The following is a 17,807-nucleotide window of genomic DNA, read 5'->3' as shown; positions in this document are numbered from 1 at the left end:
AGTTTGACGTCCAGATTTAAACTAATCTAACTCTAAATTTCGCTTCATTAACAGGCCATCGTGCCATACTTTGTCAAATGCTTTTGCGATATCCAGGAATACTGCTAAACAAATTTTGTCCCCTTTAATTATTCGACGGATCTGGTCAACTGTGGAGAAATCCAAATTGGTGTTTTAGAACAATATTTTTTGTTAAATTATATTGTTCATTCTTCGTAGTAGCAATTTTTCAAACACCTTTGAGATTATGAATAGTAAGGAGATTGGTCTGAATGATGTTAATTGATGTTTATCTTGTCCTATTTTGGGTATCATTATGATATCTGCAGTTTTAGAAATAATGGGAACATATCTAAGTTTAAAAAATGCATTTATTAGGGTAGTAAGCTTTGCTATGGCTTTTCTAGGTAATTTTTTTAGTATTTCACCATTTAACAGGTCAAACCCAGGCGCTTTTTTTGTATTGATATTCTTGATTGATTTTTGAACTTCTTTTGTAGTAGTCAATTGTATGTTAATAGAATCAATATCTTCTCCTTCATCGTCTACATGAATTTCCCCAGGGTTTGGTTGAAATATATTTTCTAAATAATCAGCGAACGCATCCACTTTCTCTTTGGGATTTGTTGCCCATGATCTGTTCTCTTTTCGTAAAGGAGATAAATGTTGAATTCGCTTATTTATCTTTCTGACCGCCTTCCAGAGAGAGTAATCGGTGCATTTATCATCGGTTAGTTCTCTCAGGTACTTACTGATTAATTCGTTTATAATTTTAGGGATTTCTCTGTGCTGCTGTTGTGTGGAAATGTTTTGCTTATTTTTATTTTCAGTTATTCAAGTCCTCCGCCATACCTTTCGAGCCTTTCTTTTATCCTGAATCAACTCTAATTTCTCTCTGGATATGAAAAAATCTAGGAAGTCCGGGATTCTGTTTGCATCACTTGGCCAGTAAGTGGGTTTGCCAGTAGAGTGCCATCTACATTTGTGTCCAGTCACAACATGCTGCAATTCTTTATCTTTAGTTGTTAAAGAGCTTGGAGCCCCAAATAAGTATTTTTAGGATTGTGAAAAGTAATAGGATAGTACATTTGCGTTTACATTATTTAGAAAAAAATCACAACGGTTGGACTAATGGTTCACTTGGGTTTCAGCTGAAAGGCGTACCTCTGAATAAAAGTTCTCGAATGATTATTGTGCACTGGGTTAAAGCTATACGGAAAAAAAATAGAAAAATATAGTGTACTTATTTTATCATCAGAAGATAAATTCTAATACATTTGAAGAGTGGTTTAGGAATACATTTCTTCCTAATATAACATCTAGCAATAATGATAATTATGGATGATATGGTGATAATTATGGATAATGCCAGCTATCACTCAAGGCTCCAAAAAAAATTCCGAAGAGTTCGTCTTTAAAATAGGAACTACAAGATTTCCTCTCAGATAGTGATTTGTATTTTGAAGAGAACTATAACAAAAAAAACAATTACTTGAAGTCCTTCGCCTAAAACTTATGACAAACAATATAATATAGGTACTGGACACGATTGCAACAGAACATAGACATACTGTTTTGAGGTTACCACCATATTTTTGCATTTTCAATTCCATAAAACTTATTTAGGGACAAGTAAAAAAACTAATTGGAGTAAAAATATTTTTCCTAAATTTGACGCAAAAGTGATTGATTTAATTAATGTAGAAAATGAGTACAGAAGACTAGGACTATTAATTTCAAACTGTGGACAATTTATTATTGATCTGTTTGATAGTGACGATGATGAGATCTTGTCTGCAGAAAAAATATTTTAGATAAGGCTTGCAAATGTGGTAACTATTTTAGTTAAAACCATTCAGTTTTTTATTGTAAATTTTTAACTTTTGTTGAAAACTTTATTATTGTTATTATTTTCTTATATTTAAAATACTTTTCCGCTGTTTTATTTACGTGACGTCATCCTTAAATGCTTATAGAAAATGGCAATGTACCACCTAGTACTTTTTTCCCACAGGGTGGCAAATTGATAATTTTTGAATATTTTACTTTTAATCATTTAAAAAACAGAAGAAATATAATGTTTTGTGTCTTTTTCCAAAATCGGATTTTTCTGCTCTTTGACTATATGCGTATTACACATTGTTATTTTATGATTTAATACTTACATTAATAGATTTGTGTCGGTGAAACAACCAATATCGCGATACTGAACGCCCCTGGGACGTCCCTGGACGCAACTATATGTGACTTCCTTCTTAAATCCAACACATATCATCGAAAAATGATTCATGTTATCTAAAAATTGTTATCGACAAGGATATATATGCTGCGACGGCGTAGAAGATCGTATTACCATTAAATGCATACTTGTCATCATATTACATTTTCAACAATATTTGCAATCACTGTTTATGGTTGTTTTTATGATATCGCTGTTAAATTTTTGTGTTCGATTGGTTCGTCTTAATAGTTTTTGCACTCATTTTATTAATTCCTTTTTTATTGTGAAGTAAGACAAAATATAAGTTTAAAGTAGGACGATTTGCCGTATATTTCATCAGTTTTTTGTAGAATAAAAATGGATATAACTAGTGGTATAAGTTCACGACATCCACGTCATAGAACCGTCTCACAAGAGGAAAAACCAATTATCTGGAAGGTATATGATGGACTAAAAAAACACTACCTTCAACCGAAGCTGTTCTTTTTTAACAGGAGTATCAGTTGCAACAGTTAAACGTATTGTGCTTGAGAAAAAACTAACAAATGGTTTTAAACCTCCATTTAAAAATTAGCGCGGACGAAAACCTGTTAAATTGGATGAAGCACAAAAAAATATCCTCAGCAGAACTGTACATTCATTTTTTTTCTAAAAATATGGCTTTAACTCTTAAATCTATATTAAGTAAAATGGGCAAAATCGATAATTTTCCTAAAATGAACCGTGAATTATTACGAAAAGCATTACAAGATCTTAAATTTTGATATTTAAAACGATGCCAGAATTCCATTTTAAGAGATTAGAAGGAAATAATATCATGGCGACGTAATAATCTACGCTCAATTCGGGAATATCGTGCGGCAAAACGAAAAATTATTACCTCGACGAGACATTAACGACGAGGTTAACGCCGAACATACAGTCATCTAAGTTTGGCAAATGTAACAGTATTAGATGCACGACAAGCCTTTGTTGAAGTTTTATCGACGAACTTGCGAGCACCGTCAAGTAAGGGTCAGCGTCTAATTGTCTCTCATATTGGCAGCGATACTGGTTTTCTGCAAAATGGTGCCCTCTTTTTTATATCGAGGAAAATGGGGGACTATCATGAAGACATGAACTCCATATGCTTCGTGAAGTGGTTCGGGAACATTCTCCAGCGTGTAGATAGTAACTCTGTCATAGTATTGGATAATGCATCTTACCATAGCTTCCTTGTTGGACGCATTCCAACGACAGAAAATCCATCATGCAGAGCTGGCGGCGAGACAACCGTTTTTTATTTACAGAGGATATGGTGAAGGCAGAACTAATGACAATAATCAAGTATCGTGGTAGATATCGTCAATTTGCTGTTGATTCATGATATTACTATTTTGAGACTTCCACCTTACCATTGCTAGTTGAACTCAGATGGATTAATTTGGGTTCAAATAAAGGGATATGTTACCTGATAGAACGTAATATATAAAATTGGCGATGTTCTGCACCTATTATCAACCAGTATAGATTGCATAAACCCTACAAATTCGTAGAACGATATTGCCCATGTATTGAAAATAGAAGAGAACGGCAATAACTACAATTTTAAATCACAGAATTCAAATTAATTTTTATTGTATGACTATCTATTCAAATATTTATTAATCTTTTAAAAATGCATAAGACTTATTTAAGACTAGAACAAAATCGTGGGTCAGACAGCCAAGTGGACCAGACTTCACTGTGAATGATCTAGTGAATCAATGGTTCAAATCCTGGACAGAAATCAAAAAGGGTTACTTAACAGTTACTTAAAGTTTAAATGGTATGCTACTTAGCCTAGAATACGCTGGTGTATCGGATATATGGATAAGCAGTACGAAAAGAGTATTAAATATAAGAGATGTATCCACATTCCATCCCTATTGGTCGGCTTTTTACGATTAAAAAACCAGAATATAAATATTTATAAATAAAAACGTTTTTACCAACAATCGTTATATTTGTTATTTAGCAATTAATTATCTAAACAAGTAATTATAAGAAAGTCTACCTATTTTCATTTTATAAATTATCAAATTTCAGTACAAGACAACACTCTTAAGATGCCTTCATGAAACGCCACTGTGTATGTATCGTGAATGCGTCTGTTGTTACAGCTTACTCACTATAAAACACCGAATGTTACCTATTAAAATGCACGGAGAGCTATCAAAATGTTGTGAACTCGTATTATTTTGATTTTCTTATTAGTGAACGGCGTATTTGATTTACACCTCGTACAATTCGGATATCGTATTACACTTATTAGTCACCCTTCTTAATTTCTTGTCACAGTATAACATACTGGAAGAAAAAGAGTGATGGGTATCCCTCACCATAAATCACCAGTATGGTATCAGATAAAAGATGCAATTGGCCGAAAATCAGGAAAAAGAATAAGTAACATAGTCTTAACATCTAAATCGGATAACGTTATTTGAAAAATGTATATAGGTCGCGGCATATTATCGTGCACGTATAGTTTCCGGCACGTAGCGTTTCCACTCCAGCAATTGAGCTGCGCATTCACATTTTCATACATACAACGTTTCAGTTTGGTTCGGTGAAGATATGATCTCGCTTTTCCCGACAAAAATTATGTGCAATTGTGCTTCTACTTAACGATGAAGAATGAAAAACTGTGTTAAAAAGGAGGTTTGAAGTACATCCAACGCTAAGAGAAAGAAAGAAGGAATGTGAATACTGGACTTTATACAGAGAATTAATTGATGACGATGAAAAATATTATGGATATTTTAGAATGAATAGGATTCAGTTGTTCAGATGTTTTAAATTTAATTTCACCTTCAGTTAAAAAAAAATACTACATTTAACAAAGCCATACATATCAAACCAAAAAGTATTTTTTAAAAAGAAGAGGTATCACTTCCGTACAAAAGTCCTAATTGTTTATCACTTCCGTGATTATTTTTTTCTCGAAAATTATTAATCGAAAATTTATTTTTTTAAATACTCTACAACCGGTTAAGACTCGTTACGTAGCCGTCGGCATCAGTAAAATATTTTTTTCAAATATACTGAACGGAAACGTTAAATGTCTGAAACGCTATGTTCCGGACAGTGTGCGTTGTTAATATTTAAAACCATTTAAATTATATTTTTCGGAAACTAAACGCTATGTGCTGGAAACGCAACGTGCACGATAATAGCCACCACCTTATATCAAATAAATTATATAAATCGCTATAAAATGTTACTAAACTTTTTACAGATATTAATTTTCATTTGATGTTGAATTGCACAAAATATTAAGGCCGCAGAATTATTGACGCAAATATAATTTTCTCATCCCTGATTTGGATTTTAATTTAGCAATTGTAACATCTAACGGATTAAATTTGACGCCGTTTGCGAGAAGTTCTACTCTGTAAATAGGATGATTGTCATCACTGTTGCCAAGCAAATATTATAAGCGGCCTTGCCACAAAATGCACTGTTCTATTAGTTCTATCCACAGACCAGTTTAGAAGCTTCACTGAACATCATCAAATATGTCAGACTATAAGAATTTTATTTCGACTGATTTTTTTTTAATTATAGTTATTTAGACGCCATTATCTGTTTTCATATTTATGAATATATATTAACTTTAACTAAAACTTTTTTTTATGTGAAACTGTTGATGTCAGATTCAAATCTGATATCCCCGTTGTTTGATTATAAGTTTAAAAAATTTATTTAAAAAAATGGGTAAAAAATTGAGTGAGTTGGATTTTAATAATATTCGCCTGAAATTACAAATTCCACCTGAAATTACAAACTAAGTATGCAAATTACATTATATATAATTATATACAGGGTGGTCCTTAAGTAATTGTACAAGAGGAACAGTAGATTCTATACTTTAAGATATTACGATTTAAGCCAAATTTATTTAATAAAATATTGCTATTAAGAAAGATACAGGGTGTTAAAGTGCAAATTTAAAATTTTATTTTTCGCTATAACTTTTATGTTTGTAAACATTTTAGTATAAAAATTTAAAACTGGGTACTTTTAAATATGAGAAGTTATAATTTGATAAACACTTTAATGTAGCTAATAGAGGGCGCCACATATGCCACATATGTGGCACAAATTTGCACTCAACTTTTTTGCTCTTTAAGTTACCTGTATTTGTGATAAAAAATATTAAAGATACATTATTTTAACAAAAAAAACCTGTTAATAACTTCAAAACTTAACAATTTTCGAGATAATCGCATTTTACAAACCAGCTGCATAATTCTGATTTAAGGCAATTACTCCAGGCAACGAAGGAAAAATAGACAAAAACATTAATACTTCTAAATTTTTGTATAAAATACCTTTAACTAAAGTTAATAGGTAACGAAATATTAAATAAAATAAATATATCGGCAGGATAATTACGTTCCAGCTTACAAGTAACTATAATTAGATCTGAAACAAATGGACTATTTGATTTACTAACGAACTAATATTATGCTGTACTAAAGTGCCTGTGCGTTTACTGTGTAATGAATAAGTATTCTTTTGGGATTTTTTATGAATTAAATAATTATATCAATATCTCACCACACTGCCAAGGAATATGACTACCACGACCAATTCAACGTTCAGAAAAGTTGTATTTAAGTATGTTCTCACTACCTTCTCTCTAGAATGTGGAGGTATACCATCTTGCATAAACCACATATTTTGGGTTTTCAGCATTTTATAATAGAGAAAAAGTAATAGAACGTCAGTATAGAAACTTAAGAAGCCATAGAAAAGGGAAATTGTAGACATAATGACGGCCAACGTCTGAATACGGACACGGCACCTAAAGAAGAAGATGAAGAATCTTTTCTCCAATAAGACATTAAGCAGTCATAAAAAAGCATTTTATGATGTACATTATCATCTTTGAGTTGTTTTAATAAGAATAAACTATGAATTATGCTTATCTACAGATATTCAGTGCCTTACCGCACAAATATTATTATGCAGCTGACTTAGCATCTTATTGTAATTTTTTGTCTAAAAATATTTACAAACGTAAAAGTTATAGCGACAAATAAAATTTTAAATTTCCAATTTAACACCCTGTATCTTTCTTAATATCAACATTTTATTAAAGCAAGTAGGCCTTAATCGTAATATTTTAAAGTGCAGAATCTACGGTTTCTGTTAGTACAATTGCTTAAGGACCACCCTGTATAATTACCTTTAGAATGGTATATAGTAAAAGACTCTATGACTAATTTTAAGCAAGATACGGTTCTTAAAATTTTTCTACTTTTAACGATTTTTGCTCAGTTGTTATTTGCTAGTTGGCTATTTTTTAAATTTCTGATTATATCTTTTTTTCTTGTATATTTAGGTATATGTATTACCAAAGAAAAAGAAAGCTTATTTTCTGTACTTTAAAATAGTCTATTGTGAAATATTCTAGGACTAACGGTAACCAAGATATGGTCCGTCAAATTGTGATAATTGCATTGATTTATATACATACAAACAAACTTATATTAAATCATCTTATATTTCTTATTATTTTAAGCAAATTAAAAAAAAAACAACTTAAGAAGTCAAAGAATATTTATTTTGAAGCAATTTATCACCAATACATTAAAAATTAAACAAAACCCATAAATTCTAAAATCATAAAATTGAAATTATTTGTTTTAAGTTAATAGCATACAAAATTTCAATGTAAGGAATGATGTTTAAATTGTTTTTATTTATTTATGTTTTTTTAGTAGTCAGTGTTACTAACCCTACGCTAAATGCAAGCTCCAATTGCTAAACAAATTGTCAACATTTTATTGTGGTAGGTTGTTTCCCTTTTTCAAGAGCTGCTTGTACTAGCTGTATGGTGTTTTGTGGATTATCCCGGCGAGGTCTAATTATTTTTTAAGCATATCCCTTTTATTAGTAGGGTTAAGGTCGGGTGATCAAGCAAATCACTACTGAATAGCCACGTCTTTTACATCAAGGAAGTCTAGTGATTCTGCTGATAAAGGTACCTAACCACCTAGTTAACCTAATAAGAAATCTGTATGATAAAAACTCAGCCAAACAAAGAAAGATATAAGACAGGGCTGCATATTATCACCATTATTATACAACATATATTCTGAATATATAATGGGAAAAATACTAGACGAATTTGATGGAGCAATCACTGTAGGAGGCAGAAAAATCAGCAACCTGCGATACGCACATGACACACTTATACTAGCAACGAATGAAGCCGAAATGATTACTATCACTGAAAGGCTAAGCAATATAAACGATAAACGATAAAATTCAGACTTCAGATCAACCCCGGAAAACCAAAAATAATGATAGCAGACAGAGCAAATAATAATCTATCGCACATGCACCAACTTACGAATTTTAGAGTGGTATACATATCTGTATACTTGGGCTACCTGATAACCAACAACAGCGATTGCTTCTCAGAAATCAAGCGTATACTAGCAATGGCCCGAACCGCAACAGCTAAAATGTATAATAATAACAAAAAATACTAAGTTGACTTTGGTCAATGCCCTTATTTTTCCCATTGCTACATACGCAGATGAAACATGGACTCTCAAAAAAATCGATAGGAGTAAGATCGAAGCTTTCGAGTTTTGGGTCTATTAGTATATTTGGGTCTGGACACGCGTAGAATAATTCTACGCGTGTCCTAGATAGAACATACAACCAACCGGTCAATTCTAGAAAAGTTTCATACAAAAGACTGGCTATTAAAAAAAGTAAATCGAACATACCCAATTTACTTAGGCCACATAGCTAGAAGAACGGGGACCATGCAACTATTGTTAGTAGAAGAAAAGGTAGAACGCCCAAGACCAAGGGCAGATCTCCAACACGATAGGCAGACCAAAGAAAGACTCTGGTGGGAAAATCCCTACATGAATCCATCCATATGACACAGGATATCTGCTGTCTCCATATCGCATGGAGACACCATACCAATGGAGACAGCAAGCTAATAACATTTAGAGTGTCACTATGACCTGACAAGAGCTCAAGGAATGAGGAAGAAGAGTAGGTTTTTGGCATTCTCATCTACTTCGTCCTATCATCTCTTTTTTGGTCTTCTTAAGCACTGGACCAGGTGTCCTGCTCACCATAATCGCAACAGTCTAGTACATTGTGCTAGTGTTGGTTTTCTATATTGTTCGTATATTTCTTTATTATATCTAATTCGACAGTTGTTATTTTTACTCAATGGGCCCAGTATCCCCCGTACTATTTTTTTTTTTTTCGAACACGGCTGATTTCTGTGCTACGACCAATGTTTTAGACCAATAACATACTATGGACTTGATAATTGTTTTATACATTCGGAGTTTTGTTTTTCGGTGTATATCTCAGGATTTGAATATATGGCCCATGGCGAAATAGACTTTATTGGCCAGTCAAAGTCTTCTATTTATTCCAGGTTTTTCATTTGAGGTTTTGAGGTAAGTTATCTTAATCTTGCCCTCATACATTTGAATATAAACTATAGAAGGTATTTTTCTTATCTTCATATAGGGTTCTTCCCCTGTGCTGACAAACAGTACCCATGCTCGTTCACTGTCACCACCTACGCAGTTTTACTGTCTAGCTCAGAATATCACTTGTAATATTTGGCATGGGTAGATAAGATCAGATTTTGACCGAGATTCGAAGGCTCTCGGCTATTTCTTTTTACTGCGAGACACTCGCCCTAAGGTTTAGAAGATCTTGGATCATTGACCTGAACTTACTAAAATTGAGTGAGTGTAAATCTTTTTATGGATTATTTCTTTTTATGGTCAATTAGGGACACACATGTATAGCCTATTATATTATTCAATTAGTACTTATTTTTTTATTAATTTTTTTTGTATTATATTATTAAGTATAAATCAGAAACCTTTTTCGTTTTTTTTTTAAGATTGCAGTCTGAAGTATTTGATTTATCTTTTTTTAAGCAATTTCAAGTAATAATAATTAAATTACCTTACTTTTTCAATAATCTTTTATTTTAATTTGATTACACACTGCAATATATTTATTGTTGAGAAGTTTATGGACGATAATCGATAATATAAAACATGATCAGTTATATTTTTGTTTGAGTATTGAATAAATACATTTTTTGAAGTTTATTACATATTTTATTGAAGATATATATATTTTTTTATTATTTAGGTAAATGGGTTAATATTAATTTTTTAGATTATTTACTTTGATTTAATGTTGATTTAAAGTTTGATAAGTTAATTTGAGTTCTTTATAAGTCTTGGATTAAGACTTATTTGCGCCCTAACTTTTGCATTTCCTAGAATTCAGTATTTCTTGTTTCCTTTTGTCAAAATCTTATTGTTATCTATCTGTCATTTATTTATTATTTTCCTACCAGTCATATCCCTACCACCGCAATAAAATTCCCGATTCTGAGCAACGAGGTCATTATACAGTTATTGTGTCTTCTTCTTCTTCACGTGCCATCTCCGCGACGGAGGTTGGCAATCATCATGGCTATTCTGATCTTAGATGCTGCTGCTCTGAATAGTTCAATTGATGTGCATCCGTACCATTCCCTCAAGTTACGCAACCATGAGATTCTTCTTCTTCCTACACTTCTCTTGCCCTGGATTTTCCCTTGTATAATCAATTGAAGTAGGTTGTATCTCTCATTACGCATAACATGCCCCAGGTATTGCAGCTTTCGTGTCTTGATGGTTTCCAATACTTCCATTCTTTTGTTGATTCTTCTCATGACTTCGTTGTTTGTTACATGCTCGGTCCATGATATCTTCAGGATTCTTCTATACACCCACATTTCAAATGCTTCCAACTTTTTAGCAGTCGACGCGTTAAGTGTCCATGCTTCTATCCCATAAAGCAGAGTCGAGAAAATATAGCACCTTGCCAGCCTAACTCTCAAGTCCAATTTTAGTTCTCTTGCACAAAGTACCTTTCTCATTTTATTGAAGTTTGTACGTGCTTTCTCTATTCGAACTTTGATTTCTTTGGAGTAATCGTTTGTGTGATTAATTATTGTGCCAAGATAGTGGTAGTTTTCAACTTGTTCTAAAGCACTACCGTTAATTGTCAGGCTTTCACCATTATTTTGGGTTTTTGATATCCTCATAAATTTGGTTTTCTTGGTGTTTATTGATAATCCATATTCCTCTCCATACTCAACTATCTTGTTCATTAGCTTTTGGAGGTCTCGGAGGTTGTCTGTTATTATGATAGTATCGTCCGCATATCTAATGTTGTTAATTGGTGTTCCAGTGACCTTGATTCCTGCTGTTTCTCCCTCAAGAGACTTGTGTACGATCAGCTTATTACCAACTCATCTTGTTCTTTTTAAACACCTGAGCTGTTTTTCGTTACAAAACGGCCAACCGTCTAGTTACGTATTCAAGAACAAGATTGAAAAGCGTTGGAGCCAGTTCGTCGCCTTGTTTCAGTCCTTGCGTTAACATAAACGCATCAGTCATCTGGGCTTGAATACATACATGTATGTACTTCTGTTTCCATCATTGTTTCCGGCACGTAGTGTTTCGAGTCCAGCAATTGGACTGCGCGTTCACATTTTCATAGATAGAACGTTTCAGTTTGGTTAGGTGAAGATATGATCTCGTTTTTCTCGACAAAAAGTATGTGCAATTGTTCTTCTACTTAACGATGAAGAAAGAAAAACTGTAGTAAAAAGAAGGTTTGAAGTATATTTAATGTTAAGAGAAACGAAAAAGGAAGGTGAATACTGGACTTGATACAAAGAATTAATTGATGACGATGAAAAATATTATGGACATTTTAGAATGAATAGGATTCAGTTTGAATATATTTTAAATTTAATTTCACTTTTAGTTAAAAAACAAAATACTACATTTAACGAAGCCATACAAATCAAACTAAAGAGTATTTTTAAAAAAGAAGAGGTGTCACTACCTTCCAAAAGTCCTAATTGTTTATCACTTTCTTGTTAAATTGTCACAAAACAATAAAAACACAATGCATAAATGACATAATAGCATCGAAAACAAGGGGAAAACGACGGACATCTAATTCACATTATCCGTATCAACCGGTTACGACTCGTTACGGAGCATCAGTAAAATATTGTTTTCGAATATACTGAACGGAAACGTTAGGTGTCTGAAACGCTATGTTCCTGACTGTGTGAATTGTTCATATTTACAACCATTTAAATTATATTTGTCGGAAACTAAACACTACGTGCTGGAAACGCAACGTGCATGATAATATGCCACGACCTTAATTCTTAGAAATTGTTTCCAATAATATATATTTAGCCACAATGACAATAAAAATTAAGTAAATAAATTTACTCATTAAAATTTTTTTTATTAAACATCTAAGCTGTGTTAATACCACTTTTATCAGGCCACAGTTGACCAATTATCAATTCCTCTTTAACTTAAATTACTAAATTATACATAAAAGCGATGCCATCAAACTATCGAAAAACTGTAAAGCAGAGGGACCTGAAGACATCCCAATTGAGTTGGTAAAGTATGGATCAAAAATATTACATAAGATGTTGGTTCAACTATTTAACAAATGCTTAAAATGACAAAATATTCATAATGATTGGAATGTTGTATACATCAGCTCGATATTCAAAAAAGGGGATAAAAAGGAGACAAAAAAGGGGATGCTCTAATTATCGGGGAATAACTGTTATCAGCTCAGTGGGGGCAACGTCGAATAATAAAAGAAAGGATAGAACCAGAATACGAAAACATAGAAGAACAAAATTGATTTTGTGCAGGAAGATCGTGCACTGATGGTATATTCGTTCAGCAGCAGGTAATCGAAAAACGAAAGGCAAGAAATCTATCTAACCACCTATTGTTTGTAGATTTAGAAAAGGCATACGATACGGTTCATTTGAAAAAACTGTTTCAAACATTGACGAAAAGTAGAGAGTATACGGATGCTATCGCAAATATATACAAACATGCAAGAAGTGTCGTTAAAGAAGGAAACTTTATATCTGTATCATTTAAAATAACAAAGGGGCTTAAATAAGGATGTTGTCTATCTTCGATCTTATTTAAATAAGTATCCGGAATGGGAATAGACATAGGCGGTGGTAAATGTCCAACAACTTTATTTTTCGCAGATGATCAGGTAGTCGTAGCGAATGATGAGGAAGACATGGACTATATGTTTAGAAAACATGAAAAATGGGGCCTCAATATAAATATGTCAAAGACAGAGTATCTTAAAATAGGACATGATGAAGAAGATCCAGAGTTAGAAATTAGAAACACAAAAACATGCAATGAACATAAATATCTCGGATTTATAATATCTAAAGAAGGCACTACCAAAAAAGACATCGAAAACAGAACGCAGCAGGGAAAAAAGCGGTAAACATTCTAAACTCTTTACTATGGTCTAAAGATATTAGATAAGAAACGAAATTGACAATCTATCGAACCTTGGTAGAGCCTATTATGACTTATGGGGCAGAAGTTTGGCAGATCACGAAAAAAGAATAGAAGTAGTAGAAATGGATTTTCTAAAGAGAGCGTGTGGTGTATCCAAAAAAGGTCATATCAGGAATGAAGATATTGGAGAGCGTGTGGTGTATCCAAGACGATCATATCAGGAATGAAGATGTTAGAAGGAGGACAAATACTGTATATTCCAGTGTAGACAGACTTGGAACGAGACACTAGTGTGGTATTGTCACGTGAAGCGAATGAAAGATGATAATAGATAATCAAAGAAAGCTTTAAATTATATACCACGACAAATAAGAAGAAAGCTTTCAGTTGCCTGGGAAGAAAATCTACGGCACATAATGAGAGATAGAGCCATCAAAGCAGACGAATGGATGGACAGAAATCGATGGCGTTCGAAATGCGATATATATATATATATATATATATATATATATATATATATATATATATATATATATAAAATAAAGTTTTATTTTGGGGTTGCAGTCATTAATAGGGCAGGAAAGTGAAACTCTTTGTTCTTTATCTAGCTTTTGCAAAATTTATTTGCTTCTTCAGGATATGCTAAAATATGGTATCAGTAAATACAATGAAATTAAAATTAAATAGCATTGTATAAAACTAGCATAAAAACTTACAACATGAGGTTAATCCATTAAATTTTCAAATTTACAAAACATTAAAACTTAACTTATTAAAATTATCTAGTTATGTAAGTACAATATTTTAATTTTATTTAATTTTGTACAAATTCATTATGACATTGATTATGTTGATGTTTGATTTATGTCAGAAAGACACTCGTTTCTGTTTATTATATTTTTTGTTGTTGATAACTAGCTCTTGATTGTTATTATGGTTACGTACAAAGTGGCGCCAAATATGAATTTTTAAATTTTTTGAAATTATAGTATTTATAGTCAGAAAATCTAATATTAGAAAATTATAGTATTAATTTTCGTAAGACAGAATGTAATTATAGATATTGCTTAGTTTATCAATATCAGTTTTTTTATTAACGCATTGATATTTATTTATGCATACCATTTCTAGGAATTCTCTTTTATTTAATTGGTTTTCACGTCTTAATATATTAGTTTCATTGAAATTAAATGAATTTTATGTGATGTTAGTCTGCCTATTAGATTTCTAGATGTGTGTCCGATGTATGACTTATCACAATTTTCGCATGGTATTATATAAACTACATTTGAGCTTTCCATAATGCTAATAGGTGATTTAGTTTTTGTATACAATGATGCTAATGTTTTAACATTTTTAGTTGCAATTTTAATATCAGAATAGTTAGCAAAGACTTTAGTTAGTTTGGGTGTTAATGTTGGTATGTAAGGTAGTGATGTGAAAGTAAATTGAGATTGCACGATTTGTTGATTTGGTTCTCTTGTTTGATTCATGTCAATCATTCTATTATTAGGATTGTTAAATAAAAATTTGTTAATTATTTTAATTTGGTATGAATTTTCTAATAAAATGTCTTTAAGTTCTAATAACCCTTTGTTGATGTTATTGATGTGTGATAATTTGACTATTCTGTTTTTTAAAGCCAATATCAAATTTATTTTCATATGAGGTGAATGTTGTGAATGATAATTAATAAATCTGCATCCAACAACATCCACCTCATATGAAAATAAATTTGATATTGGCTTTAAAAAACAGAATAGTCAAATTATCACACATCAATAACATCAACAAAGGGTTATTAGAACTTAAAGACATTTTATTAGAGAATTCATACCCCCCAGAAATCGTACTTGTTTAATAAAAAAGAAGCAGTTTTAAACGTTTTAGATCGTTAGTAATGTGACCGTTTTTTAGGCATATTTCAAATGCCTCACATTTGTTGCCAAAGCTCAAAAGCGAAATTTCTGGCTATAAGTTTTAAAAATTGGTATCTAATTATGAAAATTCACTGACTGGTGACTGGTCAATAGAAGTGATAAATATTATTGATCTCATGAGAATCTTAAAAAATAGTAGTCAATAGAAGTGATAAATATTATTGATCTCATGAGAATCGTAAAAAATTGTAAAAATCGCTAAACTTTTATTTATAGAACCTTTATATAAACTGACATTTGCGGCAAAACACAAAAATTGCATATAAAAGCTGCTCTCTTATTCTTTAAAACGGATTTTGATTTTTGTCGATCGAGGACACTCTGATCAAAAGATATCGAATTTTTACAGTCGAGTTGATATAAATTTCATTTACCTGTCATTGAAAATCAACGGTCGGTTCAAGCATTCTAAGGAAACGGTTCATTCCACAAAAAAAGTGATAATAAACATTTGTGTTCAAAATTATCTCGGCTACATTTTTTATATTAAAACATTTTTTTGCGGCGTACAGATTCTTGGTAAATGGATTTTTGCCGATTCCCATCCGCTATCAAGGTGGGTTTGACAGGGAAGCCGGGGGGTAAAAGTGGTAAACTTATTTGCATCTTTTTGGAGTCCTAAAATCGATATTCTCAGCAAAATTCTGCTTTTTCGTATGATATTGGAATGGTATTTTAGAAGCTTATCGCTAGATGATGATTTTGCTTATGAGTTTTACATCATTAAAATTTCTGGCATTAAATAATTGCGATCAGCAATACTAATTAAAATTTTGAACACAAAATATAAATAACTAAAAAAGTTATTTACCATCTTTAATGGGAATTAACCAGAATTTCAGTTAATCAAAACATGTTGACTTAAAAGTTTCGATTTGCTTCGGAAATCGTTTTCAAAATACAAATTAAAAAATTTTGTTTTGTTACTTAGTAATGCAAAAATTCTTCTAATAAATTAATTTTATCACTTCATATTTTAGATATATATTGACAATTTAGACATTATACATTTTAAAATAGATTACTTTAAAATAATATGGTCAATATTTTTGAGTTGCGTCCTTGGGACGACTTTATTGTAAGATAATTCATTCTGCTAAGATAACTTAAGTTAGAATAAGTTTTTTCGGAGTCTATGATTATTCGACGTAGGGGGTCTATGGAAACCAAAAGTATCGGTTCCCAAAAGTGGTCTACGGCGCAGAAAGTTTTGGGAAACACTGATTTAAATACCATTCTAAACTCAAAATAATATCGGCCTATTAGATATATAGAAAATACACTGGGGTGCAAAATTAACCGGACACTCAGATTGTTTTGTTTTTTGTTGGTGTTTAGATGAAAACTTGTTTAATTTGTTTGAATTGTATTTTATGCCTTATTAGCGATAACGTTTTTTTCTTATTTGAACCTGTTGAGATGTTTTGTGCTAACAACAACACTTTTACACATACGTTTTGTCATTTATGTGAAATAGTGGTATATTATTAATTTAAGTTTATTGGGGTACTGTACCTGATTATAAGTTCGGCTGTAGGTTTTTGTATTGTCTCCTGTTTAAAACTTGCATTAAAAAAATTGTGAGACCAGAAGAAGTAGCACGAGCTGTTGCTTTACAGGATGATGGGCGGAGCAATCGTTATATCGCAAATGCTTTAGGAATTTCTTGAAGTACAGTGTTTGATGCAATACAAAGATTTCGGGAAACAGGACAATACACCAGGAGGCCAGGCAAGGCAGACAAAGAACCACAAGTCAAGTTGAAGATCATTTTCTTAGGTTACAAGCGTTACGCGATCGTACATTATCAGCACCAGTACTTGTTCAACGATTAAAAGATGCCCATAGAAACACAGTTTCTGTTTATACCGTTCGAAGATGCTTAAGTGAATATGGATTAAGGTCCAGCATACCTGTCACGGGACCTCTATTAACAGCAGATCATCGGAGGCAACGTTTACACTTCGATCTCGAACATCTTAATTGGGGTGTAAGCGATTGGAGTGCTGTGCTTTTTACGAATGAATCAAGATTTAACAGATATTCATCAGATGGGCGGCTTAGGATGTGGAGAAGAGCTGAAACGTTATCAGCAATGTTGTTTTACTCCGGTTAAATTTGGTGGAGGTGGTATAGCAAGAATAACCCGGAATTACTTGGATGAAGTTGGGATTTGTTTATTACCATGGCCCCAAGAAGTGCAGACTTAAAGCCGATAGAGCATGCATGGGATATTCTGAG

The 17,807-nt window shown here is 32.1% G+C and overlaps 1 protein-coding gene across 1 annotated transcript in view; it reads right to left on the bottom strand.

Annotated features, from left to right (window-relative positions):
• Positions 1-17,807, bottom strand: part of LOC140442718 (max dimerization protein 1-like) — a 146,724-nt gene that overhangs the window by 87,576 nt on the left and 41,341 nt on the right. The gene's annotated exons all lie outside the window — the stretch shown is intronic.

Source organism: Diabrotica undecimpunctata, chromosome 6 (assembly GCF_040954645.1).
Source record: "Diabrotica undecimpunctata isolate CICGRU chromosome 6, icDiaUnde3, whole genome shotgun sequence".
In the NCBI taxonomy this organism is placed as follows: Eukaryota; Metazoa; Arthropoda; class Insecta; order Coleoptera; family Chrysomelidae; genus Diabrotica; species Diabrotica undecimpunctata.
The sequence above is the reverse complement of the archived record's forward strand: the minus strand, read 5'-3'. Positions and strand labels throughout refer to the sequence as shown.